The sequence below is a fragment of the Aquarana catesbeiana genome, linkage group LG07, assembly GCF_042186555.1.
Source record: "Aquarana catesbeiana isolate 2022-GZ linkage group LG07, ASM4218655v1, whole genome shotgun sequence".
NCBI lineage: Eukaryota > Metazoa > Chordata > Amphibia > Anura > Ranidae > Aquarana > Aquarana catesbeiana.
This window is the reverse complement of record NC_133330.1, coordinates 10117173-10133647: the sequence shown is the minus strand read 5'-3', so window position 1 is coordinate 10133647 and position 16475 is coordinate 10117173. Positions and strand designations below refer to the sequence as shown.

Sequence of the window (16475 nt, the reverse complement as noted above, 5' to 3'; positions counted from 1 at the left end):
ATTCTCTCCTCTAAGGAAGGTGGGGGTGGGGTTTTGGGTGGAGTTTGGGGCGGAGAGTTGGACAGAGAAGGTAAGTTCCTGCACCTTTTCTCTGAGAAAAAAAAGCCCTGTTTTTACTAATACCCCTAATATATTGCTCTCTAATCTATTACCCTTACACTGAGACTAAAGCTGCTCCAGTAACTACTACCCCCAGCACTGCCCATACTGGGGTACTACTACATTCACTGCACATACCCAACCATGGCCTGTACTGGGCAGATCCATGGCAGCTTCTCTTTCTGTAATTTACAGACAGTTAAACCTTGTGAAATTGCAATTTTCAGGCTGCAATTGTTATTGTTGAAAGTTTATGTTTAAAGCTTGGGATAACTATCTGGATGCAGCTTTGTCTGGAGCCACAAATATAATATAAAAGGATTTCTATTGTTTTACTAGAAATCCAAGAAATCAGACTATGCAGGCAGAAAATGTAGCATTAGCACCCTCTGCTGGTGACTAACTTTTAAAAGTAATGCAACAAACCTCCAGCAGGGGGCGCTATGCAGCAGGCAGTGATTTGCCATCTACTACAGCAATCGATCCAAAGTCAGTTTAGTGATAAATAAAAAATGATTGATCAGACACAATAGAGCTCATTGGATTTTATTTGCAATGTGGATGAAATTAATTTCTAGTACTGAGCAAAGCATAATGTATGTCTACATGAGCAGCAAAGGATGCAGATTGGGGGGGAGGGGGTTACAAAACATGATTAAAGAATTTCCCCCTTCATCCACTATGGTCGTTTCACAGAACCTGGATATGTTCATGTGGGACAGGCGGCTCCTCTATTGCGGGATGCTTCATTTATTGTGATGGACTTGAGCTGGAGGTATGATATGGACAAGTAGGTGATCTCCTCTATGGGAAAGCGGACTGGAAATGAGAGAGGCTTGCCAGTAGGCAATTGTACAAGGAACTTGTCTTTCTCAAATTGGAAGCAAACCTATAAGAAAAGAGATGGCACAGTGTCAGCTTGCTGGACAATAAAAAGTAAATGAGTATTGGCTGTAGAAACAGACTATCACCAAACCCTTCATTTCATCAAAAATCTTTCCACAAGATGATATCTGCACGTAGCTTATGTATTATGTGTGGCAGAAAACTGTTACTGGAAAGGAAAAATGGAAGGAGGTGCTTCTGTGCTGGAATGTTTTACTGACAAAGTCTCTGAGAACTGATCATCCGTCACCTAGAACAATGACTGGAGCCCTCAGGAGATCAATAGCAGATGGCCAGTTTTGAGTCCTGGTATGAGAACCAGTCTCACCCAGGGTTCCTTCAGAGGTTTCTAGGGGTTCCTTGAGCGGTGGCCGATTAACCTCCCATTTGATGGTGCCCACTTACTTCAGGGCCCAACACTTGTCAGGGCCAGATTCATGACACCATTGCTTTTTGCTGCCTGTAAGAGTGGCATGTTGACCACCACTGTAAGTGGGAAATTCTTAACACTGGTCGCTGTTGCAAACACCATTCACCCACCCCGCAACCTTAAAAATGTAAGGGTTCCTCTGGGGGGAAAAAAAAGGTTGTGAAAGGCTGCTGTATGTCATGCCAATTATATAGTGTTTACATTACATGCCAAAATGTCCCAGCCTTGGCTCCAATTCATATGTGTCCTTGGCAAGGGTCCTATCTACCATGACTGACTTGGGGTAAATGAGAACACGATTATTCTGGGTCAGTTATTTTTTATCCTACCCCAAATAGAATTAAGCCTTGCCACTTTTATAGTTTGATTAATTATTTCCCCAGAGATGAATTTAGATGAGCAGAGCAGTCACCCGTCCCCAACACACATTGGTCCCTTCATAACAGTTGTAGGATGAGACTGATGAGCTTCAGTTCCCCCCCACTACTCCCCAGATTGAGCCTTTACAGGGGACTTTATAGTGACATTCCATGTCAGGAATTTCCTGATCCCCATTCCTTCCTATAATAATCATCTCACAAACATAACATTTTCAATAACACATGCATACACAAAAACATTTTGCAAGCTAAATTTATCATAGCACACAATGGCAGCATGATGGTATCCATTGGATCTTCCTATGGATCATTCATGAAATGGGCTTAAGGGGCAACCATCATAATGGCCTACATGCCCTTGACCTAAGCCATTGCTGCCTACTGCATCATTTGGAGATATAATAGGGGTCCAATATGAACAGTGATGCCACTTTGCCCCATCAACATTAGTCCTGCCCCTCCCAGCATAGACATACCAAGGTGTCCGACCCGTCCTGCAAGGGGAAGAACGATTCCCTCAGCTCCTCTCCAAAGGCACCGGCCTTCAACGAGTTAAAGACTATGGTGCGCTTCCATCCAAGGTAGTCAAATCGAGCGTCAAAGTGTATCGCTAAATTATTTTCTGCTGTTCCCAAGTTTATGGAAAACCTAGAAAGACAGAAACAGCAATTATTCAGCTGACTTTGTTGGATATCGTACTCGAGTCCTTCACCAGTGGTCCTCCCATGGGTATCAGAGGTGCCACTTAAGTCATAATAGCAAAATTAATAAAAAAAAAAAAAAAAAAAAAAAAAATTTATATATATATATATATATATATATATATATATATATATATATATATATATATATATATATATATATTACACTGTGGGGACTAAAAGTATTCAGAGACACCCTTACATTTTTCACTCTTTGGTATATTGCAGCCAAATATATTGCATTTAAGTTCATTTTATGTCCTTATTAACCACTTCAATACCAGGGGGCACTTAGACACCTTCCCGCCCAGCCCAATTTTCACCTTTCAGCGCTGTTGCAATTTGAATGACAATTGCGCGGTCATGCTACACTGTACCCAAACAAATTTTTTATCATTTTGTTCCCACAAATAGAGCTTTCTTTTGGTGGTATTTGATCACCTCTGCGGTTTTTATTTTTTGCGCAACAAATAAAAAAAGACCGAAAATTTCGAAAAAAAACAAGTTTTTGTTTCTGTTAAATTTTTTTGTAAATAAGTACGCTTTCTCCTTCAATAATGGGCACTGATACAGCGGCACAGATGGGCACTGATACGGCGGCGCTGATGGGCACCGATGAGGTGGCACCAATGAGGTGGCACTGATGAGGTGGCACTAACGGGCACTGATGATGGGCACTGATAGGCGGCACTGATGGGCACTGATAGGTGGCACTGGTATGCGGCACTCATAGGTGGCACCGATGGGCACTCATAGGCGGCACTGATGGGCACTCGTAGGTGGCATTGATTGGTATATATGGGTGGTACTGATGGGTACGTATGTATGGCACTGATGTGTGGCACTGATGGGCACTGATAGGTGGGCACTGATGGGCACTGATGGGCACTGACAGGTGGCACTGATGGGCAATGACAGGTGGCACTGTTGGACAATGACAGGTGGCACTGATAGAGCATTGCTGGGCAGATCTGGGCATATCATGGACATAATAGTGCCAGTGCCCATTTGTGGGCACTGATTGGCACAGATTGGGCACATGTGGATGGCCATGGGGTACATACCCGGCCATCCACGTTGCCCCTTCCCTGGTGGTTCTAGTGGCATCCCTGGTAGTCCAGTGTGGTGATCTGAGGGGGGCTGCGCTGATAAACAATCAGCGCAGACCCCCCCTGTCATGAGAGCCGCCGATCGGCTCTCCTCTACTTGCATCTGTCAGACGCCAGTGAGGAAGAGCCGATCAACGGCTCTTCCTATTGACAGCGTGATCAGCCGTGATTGGACACGGCTGATCATGTGGTAAAGAGCCTCCGCTGGAGACTTTTTACCAAGATTAGTGTAGCTGTGTGTCAGACTGACACACCGCTCCACCGATCGCCGCGATGCGCGCCCCGGGGGCGCGCTGCGGCATGTTATCCTGCTGGACGTCATATGACGTCCAGTCAGGATAACACAACCACTTCCCGGACGTCGGGCGGGCGGGAAGTGGTTAATGTACACACAGCACCCCATATTGACAGAAAAACAGAATTGTTGACATTTTTGCAGATTTATTAAAAAAAAAAACTGAAATATCACATGGTCCTAAGTATTCAGACCCTTTGCTCAGTATTTAGTAGAAGCCCCTTTTGATCTAATACAGCCATGAGTCTTTTTGGGAAAGATGCAACAAGTTTTTCACACCTGGATTTGGGGATCCTCTGCCATTCCTCCTTGCAGATCCTCTCCAGTTCTGTCAGGGGGGATGGTAAACGTTGGTGGACGGCCATTTTTAGGTCTCTCCAGAGATGCTCAATTGGGTTTAAGTCAGGGCTCTGGCTGGGCCATTCAAGAACAGTCACAGAGTTGTTGTGAAGTCACTCCTTTGTTATTTTAGCTGTGTGCTTAGGGTCATTGTCTTGTTGGAAGGTAAACCTTCGGCCCAGTCTAAGGTCCTAAGCACTCTGGAGTAGGCTTTCATCCAGGATATCCCTGTACTTGGCCGCATTCATCTTTCCCTTGATTGCAACCAGTCGTCCTGTCCCTGCAGCTGAAAAACACCCCCAGAGCATGATGCTGCCACCATCATGCTTCACTGTTGGGACTGTATTGGACAGGTGATGAGCAGTGCCTGGCTTTCTCCACACATACCGCTTAGAATTAAGGCCAAAAAGTTCTATCTTGGTCTCATCAGACGAGAGATTCTTATTTCTCACCATCTTGGAGTCCTTCAGGTGTTTTTTAGCAAACTCCATGCAGGCTTTCATGTGTCTTGCACTGAGGAGAGGCTTCCGTCGGGCCACTCTGCCATAAAGCCCCGACTGGTGGAGGGCTGCAGTGATGGTTGACTTTCTACAACTTTCTCCCATCTCCCGACTGCATCTCTGGAGCTCAGCCACAATGATCTTTGGGTTCTTCTTTACTTCTCTCACCAAGGCTCTTCTCCCCCGATAGCTCAGTTTGGCCGGACGACCAGCTCTAGGAAGGGTTCTGGTCGTCCCAAACGTCTTCCATTTAAGGATTATGGAGGCCACTGTGCTCTTAGGAACCTTAAGTGCAGCAGACATTTTTTTGTAACCTTGGCCAGATCTGTGCCTTGCCACAATTCTGTCTCTGAGCTCTTCAGGCAGTTCCTTTGACCTCATGATTCTCATTTGCTCTGACATGCACTGTGAGCTGTAAGGTCTTATATAGACAGGTGTGTGGCTTTCCCAATCAAGTCCAATCAGTATAATCAAACACAGCTGGACTCAAAATGAAGGTGTAGAACCATCTCAAGGATGATCAGAAGAAATGGACAACTCCTGAGTTATATATATGAGTGTCACAGCAAAGGGTCTGAATACTTAGGACCATGTGATATTTCAGTTTTTCTTTTTTAATAAATCTGCAAAAATGTCAACAATTCTGTGTTTTTCTGTCAATATGGGGTGCTGTGTGTACATTAATGAACAAAAAAAATGAACTTAAAAACCTAAATGATTTTAGCAAATGGCTGCAATATAACAAAGAGTGAAAAATTAAGGGGGTCTGAATACTTTCCGTCCCCACTATATATATATATATATATATATATATATATATATATATATATATATATATACATACATACACACACACACACACACACACACACATATACACACACACATATATAAACATACACGCACACACACAAGCAAACAAACTAGTATTTTTGGAGACTTAAAAACTATAATGGTTATCACATTTATAAACAAATGGGGTCCTGGTAATACACGTCCCCAAACCAAAAAAATACCTAAAGTGATCCTGTAGCCTGGACATGGACATTCGGGTATTTACATATTCTTAATAAGCGGTCAGTAAGCTTTCAGACAATCCCTCACTGACATTTGTAGTTGCAGCCTTAGTGCAGCAAAACAGTAACCTCCTGCACTCAGGTGTGGTGCTTAAGAGAAAAAAATAAAATAAAAATAAATTTGTCCTCTTGGCTAAACTTGCATGACAATCTTGCTGCTCTCTCAGGACTATAAAAGTATCTTTAAGCAAATCTATAAAATACAAAAGAATGCACACTTATTGAGAGGACATATAGTTAAGGATTGACCTATGAGCTCCCCATGGGCCGGTGGTATTATACAGGTGCCCCCCAATGGGCTGCACATGAGGAACCCCTCCACTTCTCTATATGGAGAAAGTCACTGTATGTATATCTTCACACTCCTATCATGGAGCCTTGTTCACAATGGCTTTGTGTATTTACAGAATGCAAAAGTATAGACCAACTATAGACCTATTCATTTGACCTTTTGATCTTTTGCCATTGAATATTTTCTATCACATGTATATTTATTATCTATCCAATTTTACTACATTTACAAAAAAAATTGACAATACAGACACGATCACCAAAAGTATTGGGTCGCCTGCCTTTACACGTACATGAACTTTAATGGCATCCCAGTCTTAGTCCGTAGGGTTCAATATTGAGTTGGCTCCACCCTTTGCAGCTATAACAGCTTCAACTCTTCTGGGAAGGCCGTCCACAAGGTTTAGGAGTGTCTATGGGAATGTTTGACCATTCTTCCAGAAGAGCATTTGTGAGGTCAGGCACTGATGTTGGATGAGAAGGCCTGGCTCGCAGTCTCTGCTCTAATTCATTACACCCACCATGCCTTGTAACCCACTCTACATAGAAGGGTGTCAGTTGTCTCTGACTCTGGAGGTTCTCATTAGACCAAAAGGGTCTCAGGACTTCACTACATACATTTAACCCTATGCTCGTGCATCGTGTTTGGGATTTTTTTTTTTTAAAGTGCTCATGTATCCTGTGTTACCCTGCACCAGGGGGACCCAAATTTTTGTCAATAACACATTTTAGTATTTAAAATGGTATTCTGTTACACATGTATTTTGCTCTGAGAAGAAAGCTTGAACCTCAAAACACGTCAGCCCTTCCTGTACACTATGAGGTCTTCCTATTCCATCTGGAGATTATGGTGGATCTGGAGGTGATCTGATCAGCTTTTTAGATATGCCTATGTATGATGTTTGAGTATTAATTTGTCACTTATTTACCTAATAAAATAGATTTATGGTAATGCACTAGGTCTGTGCGCCTACTTTTGTGATTTGTAGTTGCAGCCACTGTGGAACAATTCTTCCTGAAAGTTCACAATAAACAGTGAAGTCATTCAAGTCTGGTCTCAGCTCTCCCATCCTACTAGTGAGAGGGAGAAGGAGATCTGAGCTGCTGAGTCACTGATGAGGGAGCAGAGTGACCTGAGCAACTGGGAAAGGGAGCAGAGTGACCCGAGCAACTGGGAAAGGGAGCTTAGAGAGATGGGCTGCTGGAGAAAAAGCAAGGCAAGCCAAGACTTCCAAAGTCTCTGCTGTAGGAAGGAGAAGGTGTAACTGGGCTAAGGAGACACTACTAGGAGGGGGAGCTGAAGGAAGTAAAGCTGGGAAGGTGAAATGAGCTGCTCAGTCATTGCTGGGAGATGAAAGAGGAGCTGAACTGAGGAGTCACCACCACTTTGTGCCATTTAACTCCCTGTTGCCATTTCAGGGGTGTTTGGACCTCCAAGTATACGTTAGTGATGAAGTGCTTTCTACTGTAAATTTTGAGGATGAATTTCTCCACAGTGCCTGCAGCTATACAGGTTAGTGGGGTCCAGGATTAAAGAAAGACAGAATGTATGTCAGTTGTCACATTTCAGATGATGGCTGATAAGTCATCTAAGTTTTATCCAGGATGACATTTTGTCACAATGTAGAAGCACAAATGTTAGAGCTAAATTTGCTCTGAGCAAAACAATCTGATGTCAGGTATTATTTGAGGGACCACACACCCCAAATTCCCAGTGAGGGGTCAGTAGGATGTATTGTACACAGAGAACACTTCTACTTTTGTAAGTTGTAATTTTGGTAAATTGTATTATACAGAGAGCAGACATTATATAAGAAGTAGCCAAGGTTAGCATCTTCACCTACCTTTTAGTGTCCTTCGGAATGAAGCCCCCCACCTCCACACAGTGGCCGGGTTTGAGGCTGAAGTTATTCAAGACAACAAGCTGTGTGGTAGAAAAAGAGAATCATTACACCTTGTATAATAGAGAGGGGGGGAGATGACTATTACACCCTGTATATAGACAGAAGAGATGTCTCCCAGTTACTGTACTCAGGATAAATTTGGGGTTTTCGTGGGTCGAAGCACTTTGTAGGATCCTTTGTGTGGGGGAGGGGAGGGAGCTCAGACATCCCCAGCAGATCACAAATGTCTTCTAATGACAGATCAATGACTGACAATATATATATTTTCTCTTATAATGTTCATGTCATGTATGCCGGCTGCCAAGACCGATATATAAGTTGTAGTCATATCTACAGACAGCCAGACGGTGCCAATTACTGACGGGCACAAGGCCTGCTCTAACTCCCGGCTTCCATCCTGCATGGAGAGAGGTAATGATCTGCCACAATGGAGTAACCCAGAGGGACTGGACATGTCACATCTCAGAATAGGACCATTAGATTTATAAAACTGCACAGCAAATAGTTAATATAATTATTCATACATGAATGATAAGGAGGCAAAGACATGGCAATGATGGGTCACTAAGGGCAAATGTGGAGGAGAGGAGTGTCTGAGCCATCCCAGTATATACCGTATACTAAGAATAACCAGGAAGGTCAAAATACGGGGCAAAATACAGTCTTCACGCCCTAAATATAAATAACTAGAAGGACAAGAACCAAAACTTTGACCTACACCCAACAACCCTAAACCCTCACCAGCACTACTACCCACATCCATCTGCCCCATACCAACCACTGCCCTTACCCAACAGCATCATACACACCACTTCCCACATCACTATACCAACCACTGCCTACAGAACCCTTTTGCAGCTTCCATCGGTGCTCATACTCACTTTATCTGCCATCTTGCTTCCTTATCAGACAAACTTGTGATCAGCTGCACTTCTACCTCTTCATATATAGGAGGTCTGCTGAGGGCAGAGCCAGTCAGGAGGGAGGGGTAACCCAGCCCCGAAGGATCACTCCGCCCAGAAGGATCACCCCACCCAGAAGGATCTCCCCACCCAGAGGGATCACCCCGCCCAGAGGGATCACCCCGCCCAGAGGGATCACCCCACCCAGAAGGATCACCCCACCCAGAGGAGTCACCCCACCCAGAGGAGTCACCCCGCCCAGAGGAATCACCCCACCCAGAGGAATCACCCCTCCCAGTGCTCCCTGGACTGAGAATTGTTCCAGAAGAGCTCATTACAGAGAATGAATGAAATGTGGACCCGGTGTGACTGAGTATGGGGCGTCCATCGTCACTCTACTGGGATGTCACCACTCACCACAAACAGCAAGGGGGCAAAAGATGACTATCCTCAAAGTCATTTCTACAACACAAAGGGGGAGATTTACTAAAACTGGAGAGTGCAAAATCTGGTGCAGCTGTGCATGGGAGCCAATCAGCTTCTCACTTCAGCTTCTTCAATTAAGCTTTGTCAAAAATCCTGGAAGCTGATTGGTTCCTATGCAGAGCTGCACCAGATTCTCTACTCTCCAGTTTTAGTCAGGCTGCTTTCACACTGATCCGTTATTTTTCTTGAAGCAGAAGAAAAACAAATGACTATGAAATCTTTTGGAACTCTTCAAATTGATTAGTTTTGTAAAATTCTACTTACTGCATTTCTGGTGCGGCAAAAAAAACCCACTAAAAACGCACTTCCTCTTTGAAATTAATGCAAACCACATCAAAAACGTGGCAAAAACTCATAAAAATGCACCTGCGGTTGTGTTTTTGGTGCAGCTTTTAAAGTCACATGTCTTTTTTTTTCACAGGTGCAAAATGCACTAGAAACGCGGCCAAAACAATATAAAAATGCAGCAATGACACGTGTGTTTTCCTGAGTTTTTAAAAGGAAGCAATGTGCAAGTAGATTTACTCTCCCCCAAAGTAACAATTGACATTATCTGATACACATGACATCACATGAGATTCATGACATCATATGAGACACAAGAGAAACATAAAATCAAAGATAAGTGACAGTATAAGCTCCTCTGTACAGAGACTGATGTGACTGTGGGGGGGAGGGGACATTAGAGTGTAAGCTCCTCTGTACAGAGACTGATGTGACTGGCTCAGTGATCTCTGTACAGTGCTGTGGTATATGTCAGAACTATATAAATGTATAATAATAATAGTATGTGATTGTGGAGGGGCATTAGAGTGTAAGCTCCTCTGGTACAGAGACTGATGTGACTGGCTCAGCTTTCTCTGGATGTCTTGGAACATGTACATCTGGCTGTGGACAGTATGTTCTATTTATGAACCTGTGTTGGGTAGTATGAAGTATCTGTGCATATGGCTGTGGGCAGTGTGGGACACCTATGTACCTGGGTATGAACAGTGTGCAATGTCTGTGCACCTGGCCATCAGCCTCATGGGACATCTGTTCACCTGGGTGTGAGTAATGTGTAATGTCTGTGTATCTGGCTATGGGTGGCTTGTAGATCTCGAGGTAAATAACGGGTGGGAAGAGAGTAAAGCTGGCAATAGACGGGCAGATTTTTCCTGAGAAAGGGAAGGACCTCACCTGTCTTTATCCTCAGTCGGGTCGGGACGACTCGCAGGGAAATCTCCGGGGATCGGAGGAGGATCGTGTTTTCTCCTCATCAGTACAGAAATGTCCCTGGGGGACAGATAACGCCTCTCGGCCTCAGACAGCGGCAGACATAAATTTCAATTATAATTGTTCAGATATTTCCTTAAGGCTAAATTGTATTCTGTTACCGATATTAGATAAACAAGTGCCACATACAGGTGATACTCGAAAAATTAGAATATCGTGCAAAATTCATTTATTTCACTAATGCAACTTAAAAGGTGAAACTAATATATGAGATAGACTCATTACATGCAAAGCAAGATAGTTCAAGCCGTGATTTGTCATAATTGTGATGATTATGGCTTACAGCTCATGAAAACCCCAAATCTACAATCTCAGAAAATTAGAATATGGCATGCAATCAATAAAACAAGGATTGTACATAGAATAATATCGGACCTCTGAAAAGCATAAGCATGCATATGTGCTCAGTACTTTGTTTGGGACCCTTTTGCAGCAATTACTGCCTCAATGCGACGTGGCGTGGAAGCTATCAGCCTGCGGCACTGTTGAGGTGTTATGGAAGACCAGGATATTTCAATAGCGGCCTTCAGCTCTTCTGCATTGTTTGGTCTCATGTCTCTCATCTTTCTCTTGGCAATGACCCATAAATTCTCTATGGGGTTCAGGTCAGGCGAGTTTGCTGGCCAATCAAGCATAGTAATTCCACGGTCATTGAACCAGGTTTTGGTGCTTTTGGCAGTGTGGGCAGATGCCAAGTCCTGCTGGAAAATGAAGTCAGCATCTCCATAGAGCTCATCTGCAGATGGAAGCATGAAGTGCTTCAAAATCTCCTGGTAGACAGCTGCGTTGACCCTGGACTTAATGAAGTGCAGTGGACCAACACCAGCAGATGACATGGCTCCCCAAATCAACACAGACTGTGGAAACTTCACACTGGACTTCAAGCATCTTGCAGTGTGTACCTCTCTCCATTCTTCCTCCATACTCTGGGTCCTCGGTTTCCAAATGAGATGCAAATTTTGCTCTCATCAGAAAAGAGGACTTTGGAGCACTGAGCAACAGACCAGGTCTGTTTTTCTTTAGCCCAGGTAAGACGCTTCTGACGTTGTCTGTTGTTCAGGAGTGGCATGACAAGAGGAATATGACCTTTGAAGTCCATGTCCAGGATCTGTCTGTGTGTGGTGGCTCTTGATGCACTGACTCCAGCCTCAGTCCACTCCTTGTGAAAGTCCCCAACACTTTTGAATGGCCTTTTCCTGACAATCCTCTCCAGGCTGCGGTCATCCCTACTGCTTGTGCACCTTTTTCTTCCACACTTTTCCCTTCCACATAACTTACTATTAATGTGCTGTGATACAGCACTTTGGGAACATCCAACTTCTTTTGCAATTACCTTTTGAGGCTTTCCCTCCTTTTGGAGGGTGTCAATGATGGTTTTCTGCACAACTGTCAGGTCAGCCGTCTTTCCCATGATTGTGATTCCTACTGAACCAGACTGAGAGACCATTTAAAGGCTCAGGACCACTTTGCAGGTGTTATGGCTCAATTAGCTGATTAGAGTGGGACACTTTGAGCCTAGAATATTGCACCTTTTCACAATATTCTAATTTTCTGAGATTGTGGATTTGGGGTTTTCATGAGCTGTGAGCCATAATCATCACAATTATGACAAATCACGGCTTGAACTATCTTGCTTTGCATGTAATGAGTCTATCTCATATATTAGTTTCACCTTTTAAGTTTCATTAGTGAAATAAATAAACTTTTGCACGATATTCTAATTTTTCTAGTATCACCTGTGTAGCAATAACTCACGGTGGAGCTGCTGGTTTATTATTGGGCCTGTCTTCTATTCTCTTCACCCCTCTTAAGTTGTTCAATCCCCTTGATACAGCTGTAGTGCAGTGTTGTAATAATATTAATACCAACTTTAACTCACAATATACACTTATATTTATATTTACCTCTACCTGGGTGCTTGTAGCTCCACCTGCAGGAGAAATAACAACACTGCACACAAACTTCTGTAATCACCAAAATGACTTCTTTCTTTGGGTAAATAATATATTTTATATATAAAGATATTACAGTGACTACACTATCACACCAACATAGGTTAACAGTATAGTAAATGGTTACGACAATATTAATAATATACACAGAATATTCCTAAGGATATATTTATACCAGGGAGCTCCCCCTGCTCTAAACCGCAAAGTCAATACTCTTTGTAACTAAATGCAGGGCCCTGCAGTAAAAAAGATAGTCTTGACTAGGGATGAGCTTTGAGTTTGAGTCGAACTCATGTTTGACTCAAACATTGGCTGTTCGCAAGTTCGCCGAACAGCGAACAATTTGGGGTGTTCGCGGCAAATTCGAATGCCGCGGAACACCCTTTAAAAGTCTATGGGAGAAATCAAAAGTGCTAATTTTAAAGGCTTATATGCAAGTTATTATCATAAAAAGTGTTTGGGGACCCGGGTCCTGCCCCAGGGGACATGGATCAATACAAAAAAAGTTTTAAAAACGGCCGTTTTTTCGGGAGCAGATTTTAATAGTGCTTAAAGTGAAACAATAAAAGTGTAATATCCCTTTAAATTTCATACCTGGGGGATGTCTATAGTATGCCTGTAAAGGGGTGCATGTTTCCCGTGTTTAGAACAGTCTGACAGCAAAATGACATTTCAAAGGAAAAAAAGTCATTTAAAACTACTCGCGGTTCTTAATGAATTGCCGGTCCAACAATACACATAAAAGTTCATTTATAAAAACAGCATAGGAATTCCCCACAGGGGAACCCCGAACCAAAATTTAAAAAAAAATGATGTGGGGGTCCCCCTAAATTCCATACGAGGCCCTTCAGGTCTGGTATGAATATTAAGGGGAACCCCGTGCCAAAATTTAAAAAAAAAATGGCGTGGGGTCCCCCCAAAAATCCATACCAGACCCTTATCCGAGCACGCAACCTGGCAGGCCGCAGGAAAAGAGGGGGGGTGAGAGAGCAGCCCCCCTCCTGAACCGTACCAGGCCACATGCCCTCAACATTGGGAGGGTGCTTTGGGGTAGCCCCCTAAAACACCTTGTCCCCATGTTGATGAGGACAAGGGCCTCATCCCCACAATCCTGGCCGGTGGTTGTGGGGGTCTGCGGGCGGGGGGCTTATCGGAATCTGGAAGCCCCCTTTAACAAGGGGACCCCCAGATCCCGGCCCTCCCCATTGTGTGAAATGGTTAGGGGGTACAGTACCCCTACCATTTCACTAAAAAAGTGTCAAAAATGTTAAAAATGACAAGAGACAGTTTTTGACAATTCCTTTATTTAAATGCTTCTTCTTTCTTCTATCTTCCTTCATCTTCTTCTTCTTCTGGTTCTTCTGGTACTTCCTCCGGTGTTCTCATCCAGCATCTCCTCCGTGGCGGCGGTGTCTTCTTCCCTTCTTCTCCTCGGGCTGCTCCGCATCCATGATGGCATGGAGGGAGGCTCCCGCTGTGTGACGCTTCTCCTCTTCTGACGGTTCTTAAATAACAGGGGGAGGGGCCACCCGGTGACCCCGCCTCCCTCTGACGCACGGTGACTTGACGGGACTTACCTGTGGCATCATGGGGAATGCCACAGGGAATTTATCTATATTTTTATATGAACTTTTATGTGTATTGTCGGACCGGCAATTCATTAATAGCGGCGAGTAGTTTAAATGACTTTTTTTCCTTTGAAATGTCATCTTGCTGTCAGACTGTTCTAAACACGGGAAATATGCGCCCCTTTACAGGCATACTATAGACACCCCCCAGGTATGAAATTTAAAGGGATATTACACTTTTATTGTTTCACTTTAAGCATTATTAAAATCACTGCTCCTGAAAAAACGGCCGTTTTTAAAACTTTTTTTTGCATTAATCCATGTCCCCTGGGGCAGGACCCAAGTCCCCAAACACTTTTTATGACAATAACTTGCATATAAGCCTTTAAAATTAGCACTTTTGATTTCTCCCATAGACTTTTAAAGGGTGTTTCGTGGCATTCGAATTTGCCGCAAACACCCCAAATTGTTCGCTGTTCGGCGAACTTGCGAACAGCCAATGTTCGAGTCGAACGTGAGTTCGACTCGAACTCGAAGCTCATCCCTAATTATGATATTTATTATGTCTATTGGAATGTCTGGAGATAAATGAATCCATATATACAGATATATTTCTTTATTATATATAGAAATATTTCTTTCCTCTTTTTTTTTCTTCCGAGGGTTCTTTTACTGTTTTGTTTTTCAGGAGTTGCAATCCCTCCTGTCCACATTGCCTTCAAATCCAGGGATCCCCAAGCATCTGTCCTAGCCAGGTTCTATCTGGTGGATGTTTGTTTTGGGGTGTCCCCAACATGCGGTCTGGCTTTGTGTCCCCTTCCGCTTCTGATCCTGGGAAAGGGTGGGATTGGCATCACCTCCTGTCTCCTCCCATCTCATGAGACAGTATATCTACTTCAGGCTGGGTGGTTTCCGGGTGAGAGAGGCCATCACGTCGTGGCGCCTACTGCCTTGCACATGCACGGTGCAGTCCATGGTCCGCGCATGCGCAATATGGTCCCAGCCCAGGTGGGCAGATGTGGGGGATAATCATCGGCTGTGTCCTGTCCCAGGCCTTAGTATGTTTGCCACAGGCCAGGTCAGGTGGGAGGTGGTTTGCCTCTGCCGCCCCTTACACTGACCTGAGCCCCATGGCAGGTTTGCCGCCATGGTAATGCTGGAGGGGGCGGGGTTACATGGAGATGTGGGCTATTTAATAGCCCAGAGCTGTCCTCTCAGCTGTCATCCATCTGTTGATGAGACCAGGCTGGTGGATCCTCTCTGCTGTTTTGCAATAAGGTTCACACTTTCATACTGCATGTTTTAGAGTTTGAGGTTTTTATATTCATATGGGACCCCTGCTGCCACTCCTGGCTCCTCCCTCCTGTCGAATGCCCCCAGAGCAAGCAGCTTGCAATCAGGACACTTAACCTGTTCACATCCGCGCTATAGCTGAATGATGGCTACAGCGTGGATCTGCTTTTCCGGGAGGACCTCTATCACTCTCAACATAGCTCCAATTTAAGATCCTCACTAATCTCCACTCTTCTCAAGACCTCCTACTCTCAAGCTCTCTCATCTCCTCCTCCCATGCTCGTCTCTAGGATTTCTCCAGAGCCTCTCCCATCCTCTGGAACTCGCTACCTCCACCTGTCCGGCTATCCCCTACTCTTGCTACCTTCAGGCGATTCCTGAAAACCCATCTCTTCAGGAAAGCCTATCACGTCTCCAACTAATCTTTTACCACTTCCATCAGCTCATTCCCCACAGTTACAACCTTTTGTACCACCTGCCCCACCCTATTAGATTGTAAGCTCTTCTGAGCAGGACCCCCTTAATCCTCTTGTATTTTATTATATTATAACTGTATTGTCTCCCTTTTATATTGTAAAGCGCTGCGTAAACTGTTGGAGCTATATAAATCCTGTATAATAATATAATAATAATAATAATAATATCATCACTTTATAATATGATTGAATATGGTGAAGCCCTCCTGATTGGGCTCAACTGCCTCCAGTCCGTGTCCCAGTTGTATTGTATCTTCTCTAATGGCACTCACCTTTAGTTTTAACATGTTCTCCACTGCCGAGATAAGCTCCAATATGCTTTAGTTGGTAACGCTTTAATATGTTCCCCTAAATCCCAGTCCTATGTAGGGTATTCAGGTGGTAAATACACAGGAGAGCACAGATGTGTGTCTGAATATTCATCTCTGAGGAGCTCTTGGCACCTTTGTTACTGTCTGGCACAAGCAGCGGGATATCATTTTTTCCAGCACCTTAAAGGGGTTGTAGACCTCAC

General features: G+C 44.0%; 1 long non-coding RNA gene across 1 annotated transcript; it reads right to left on the bottom strand.

Moving 5' to 3' along the window:
- Window positions 1-629: 629 nt before the first annotated feature.
- LOC141102660 (uncharacterized) lies at window positions 630-2425 on the bottom strand. The gene is made up of 2 exons (XR_012235183.1): window positions 2271-2425; window positions 630-988 (listed from the first exon to the last, which is right to left on the bottom strand). It is a non-coding gene; the product is annotated as an uncharacterized lncRNA (long non-coding RNA).
- Window positions 2426-16475: the final 14050 nt, after the last annotated feature.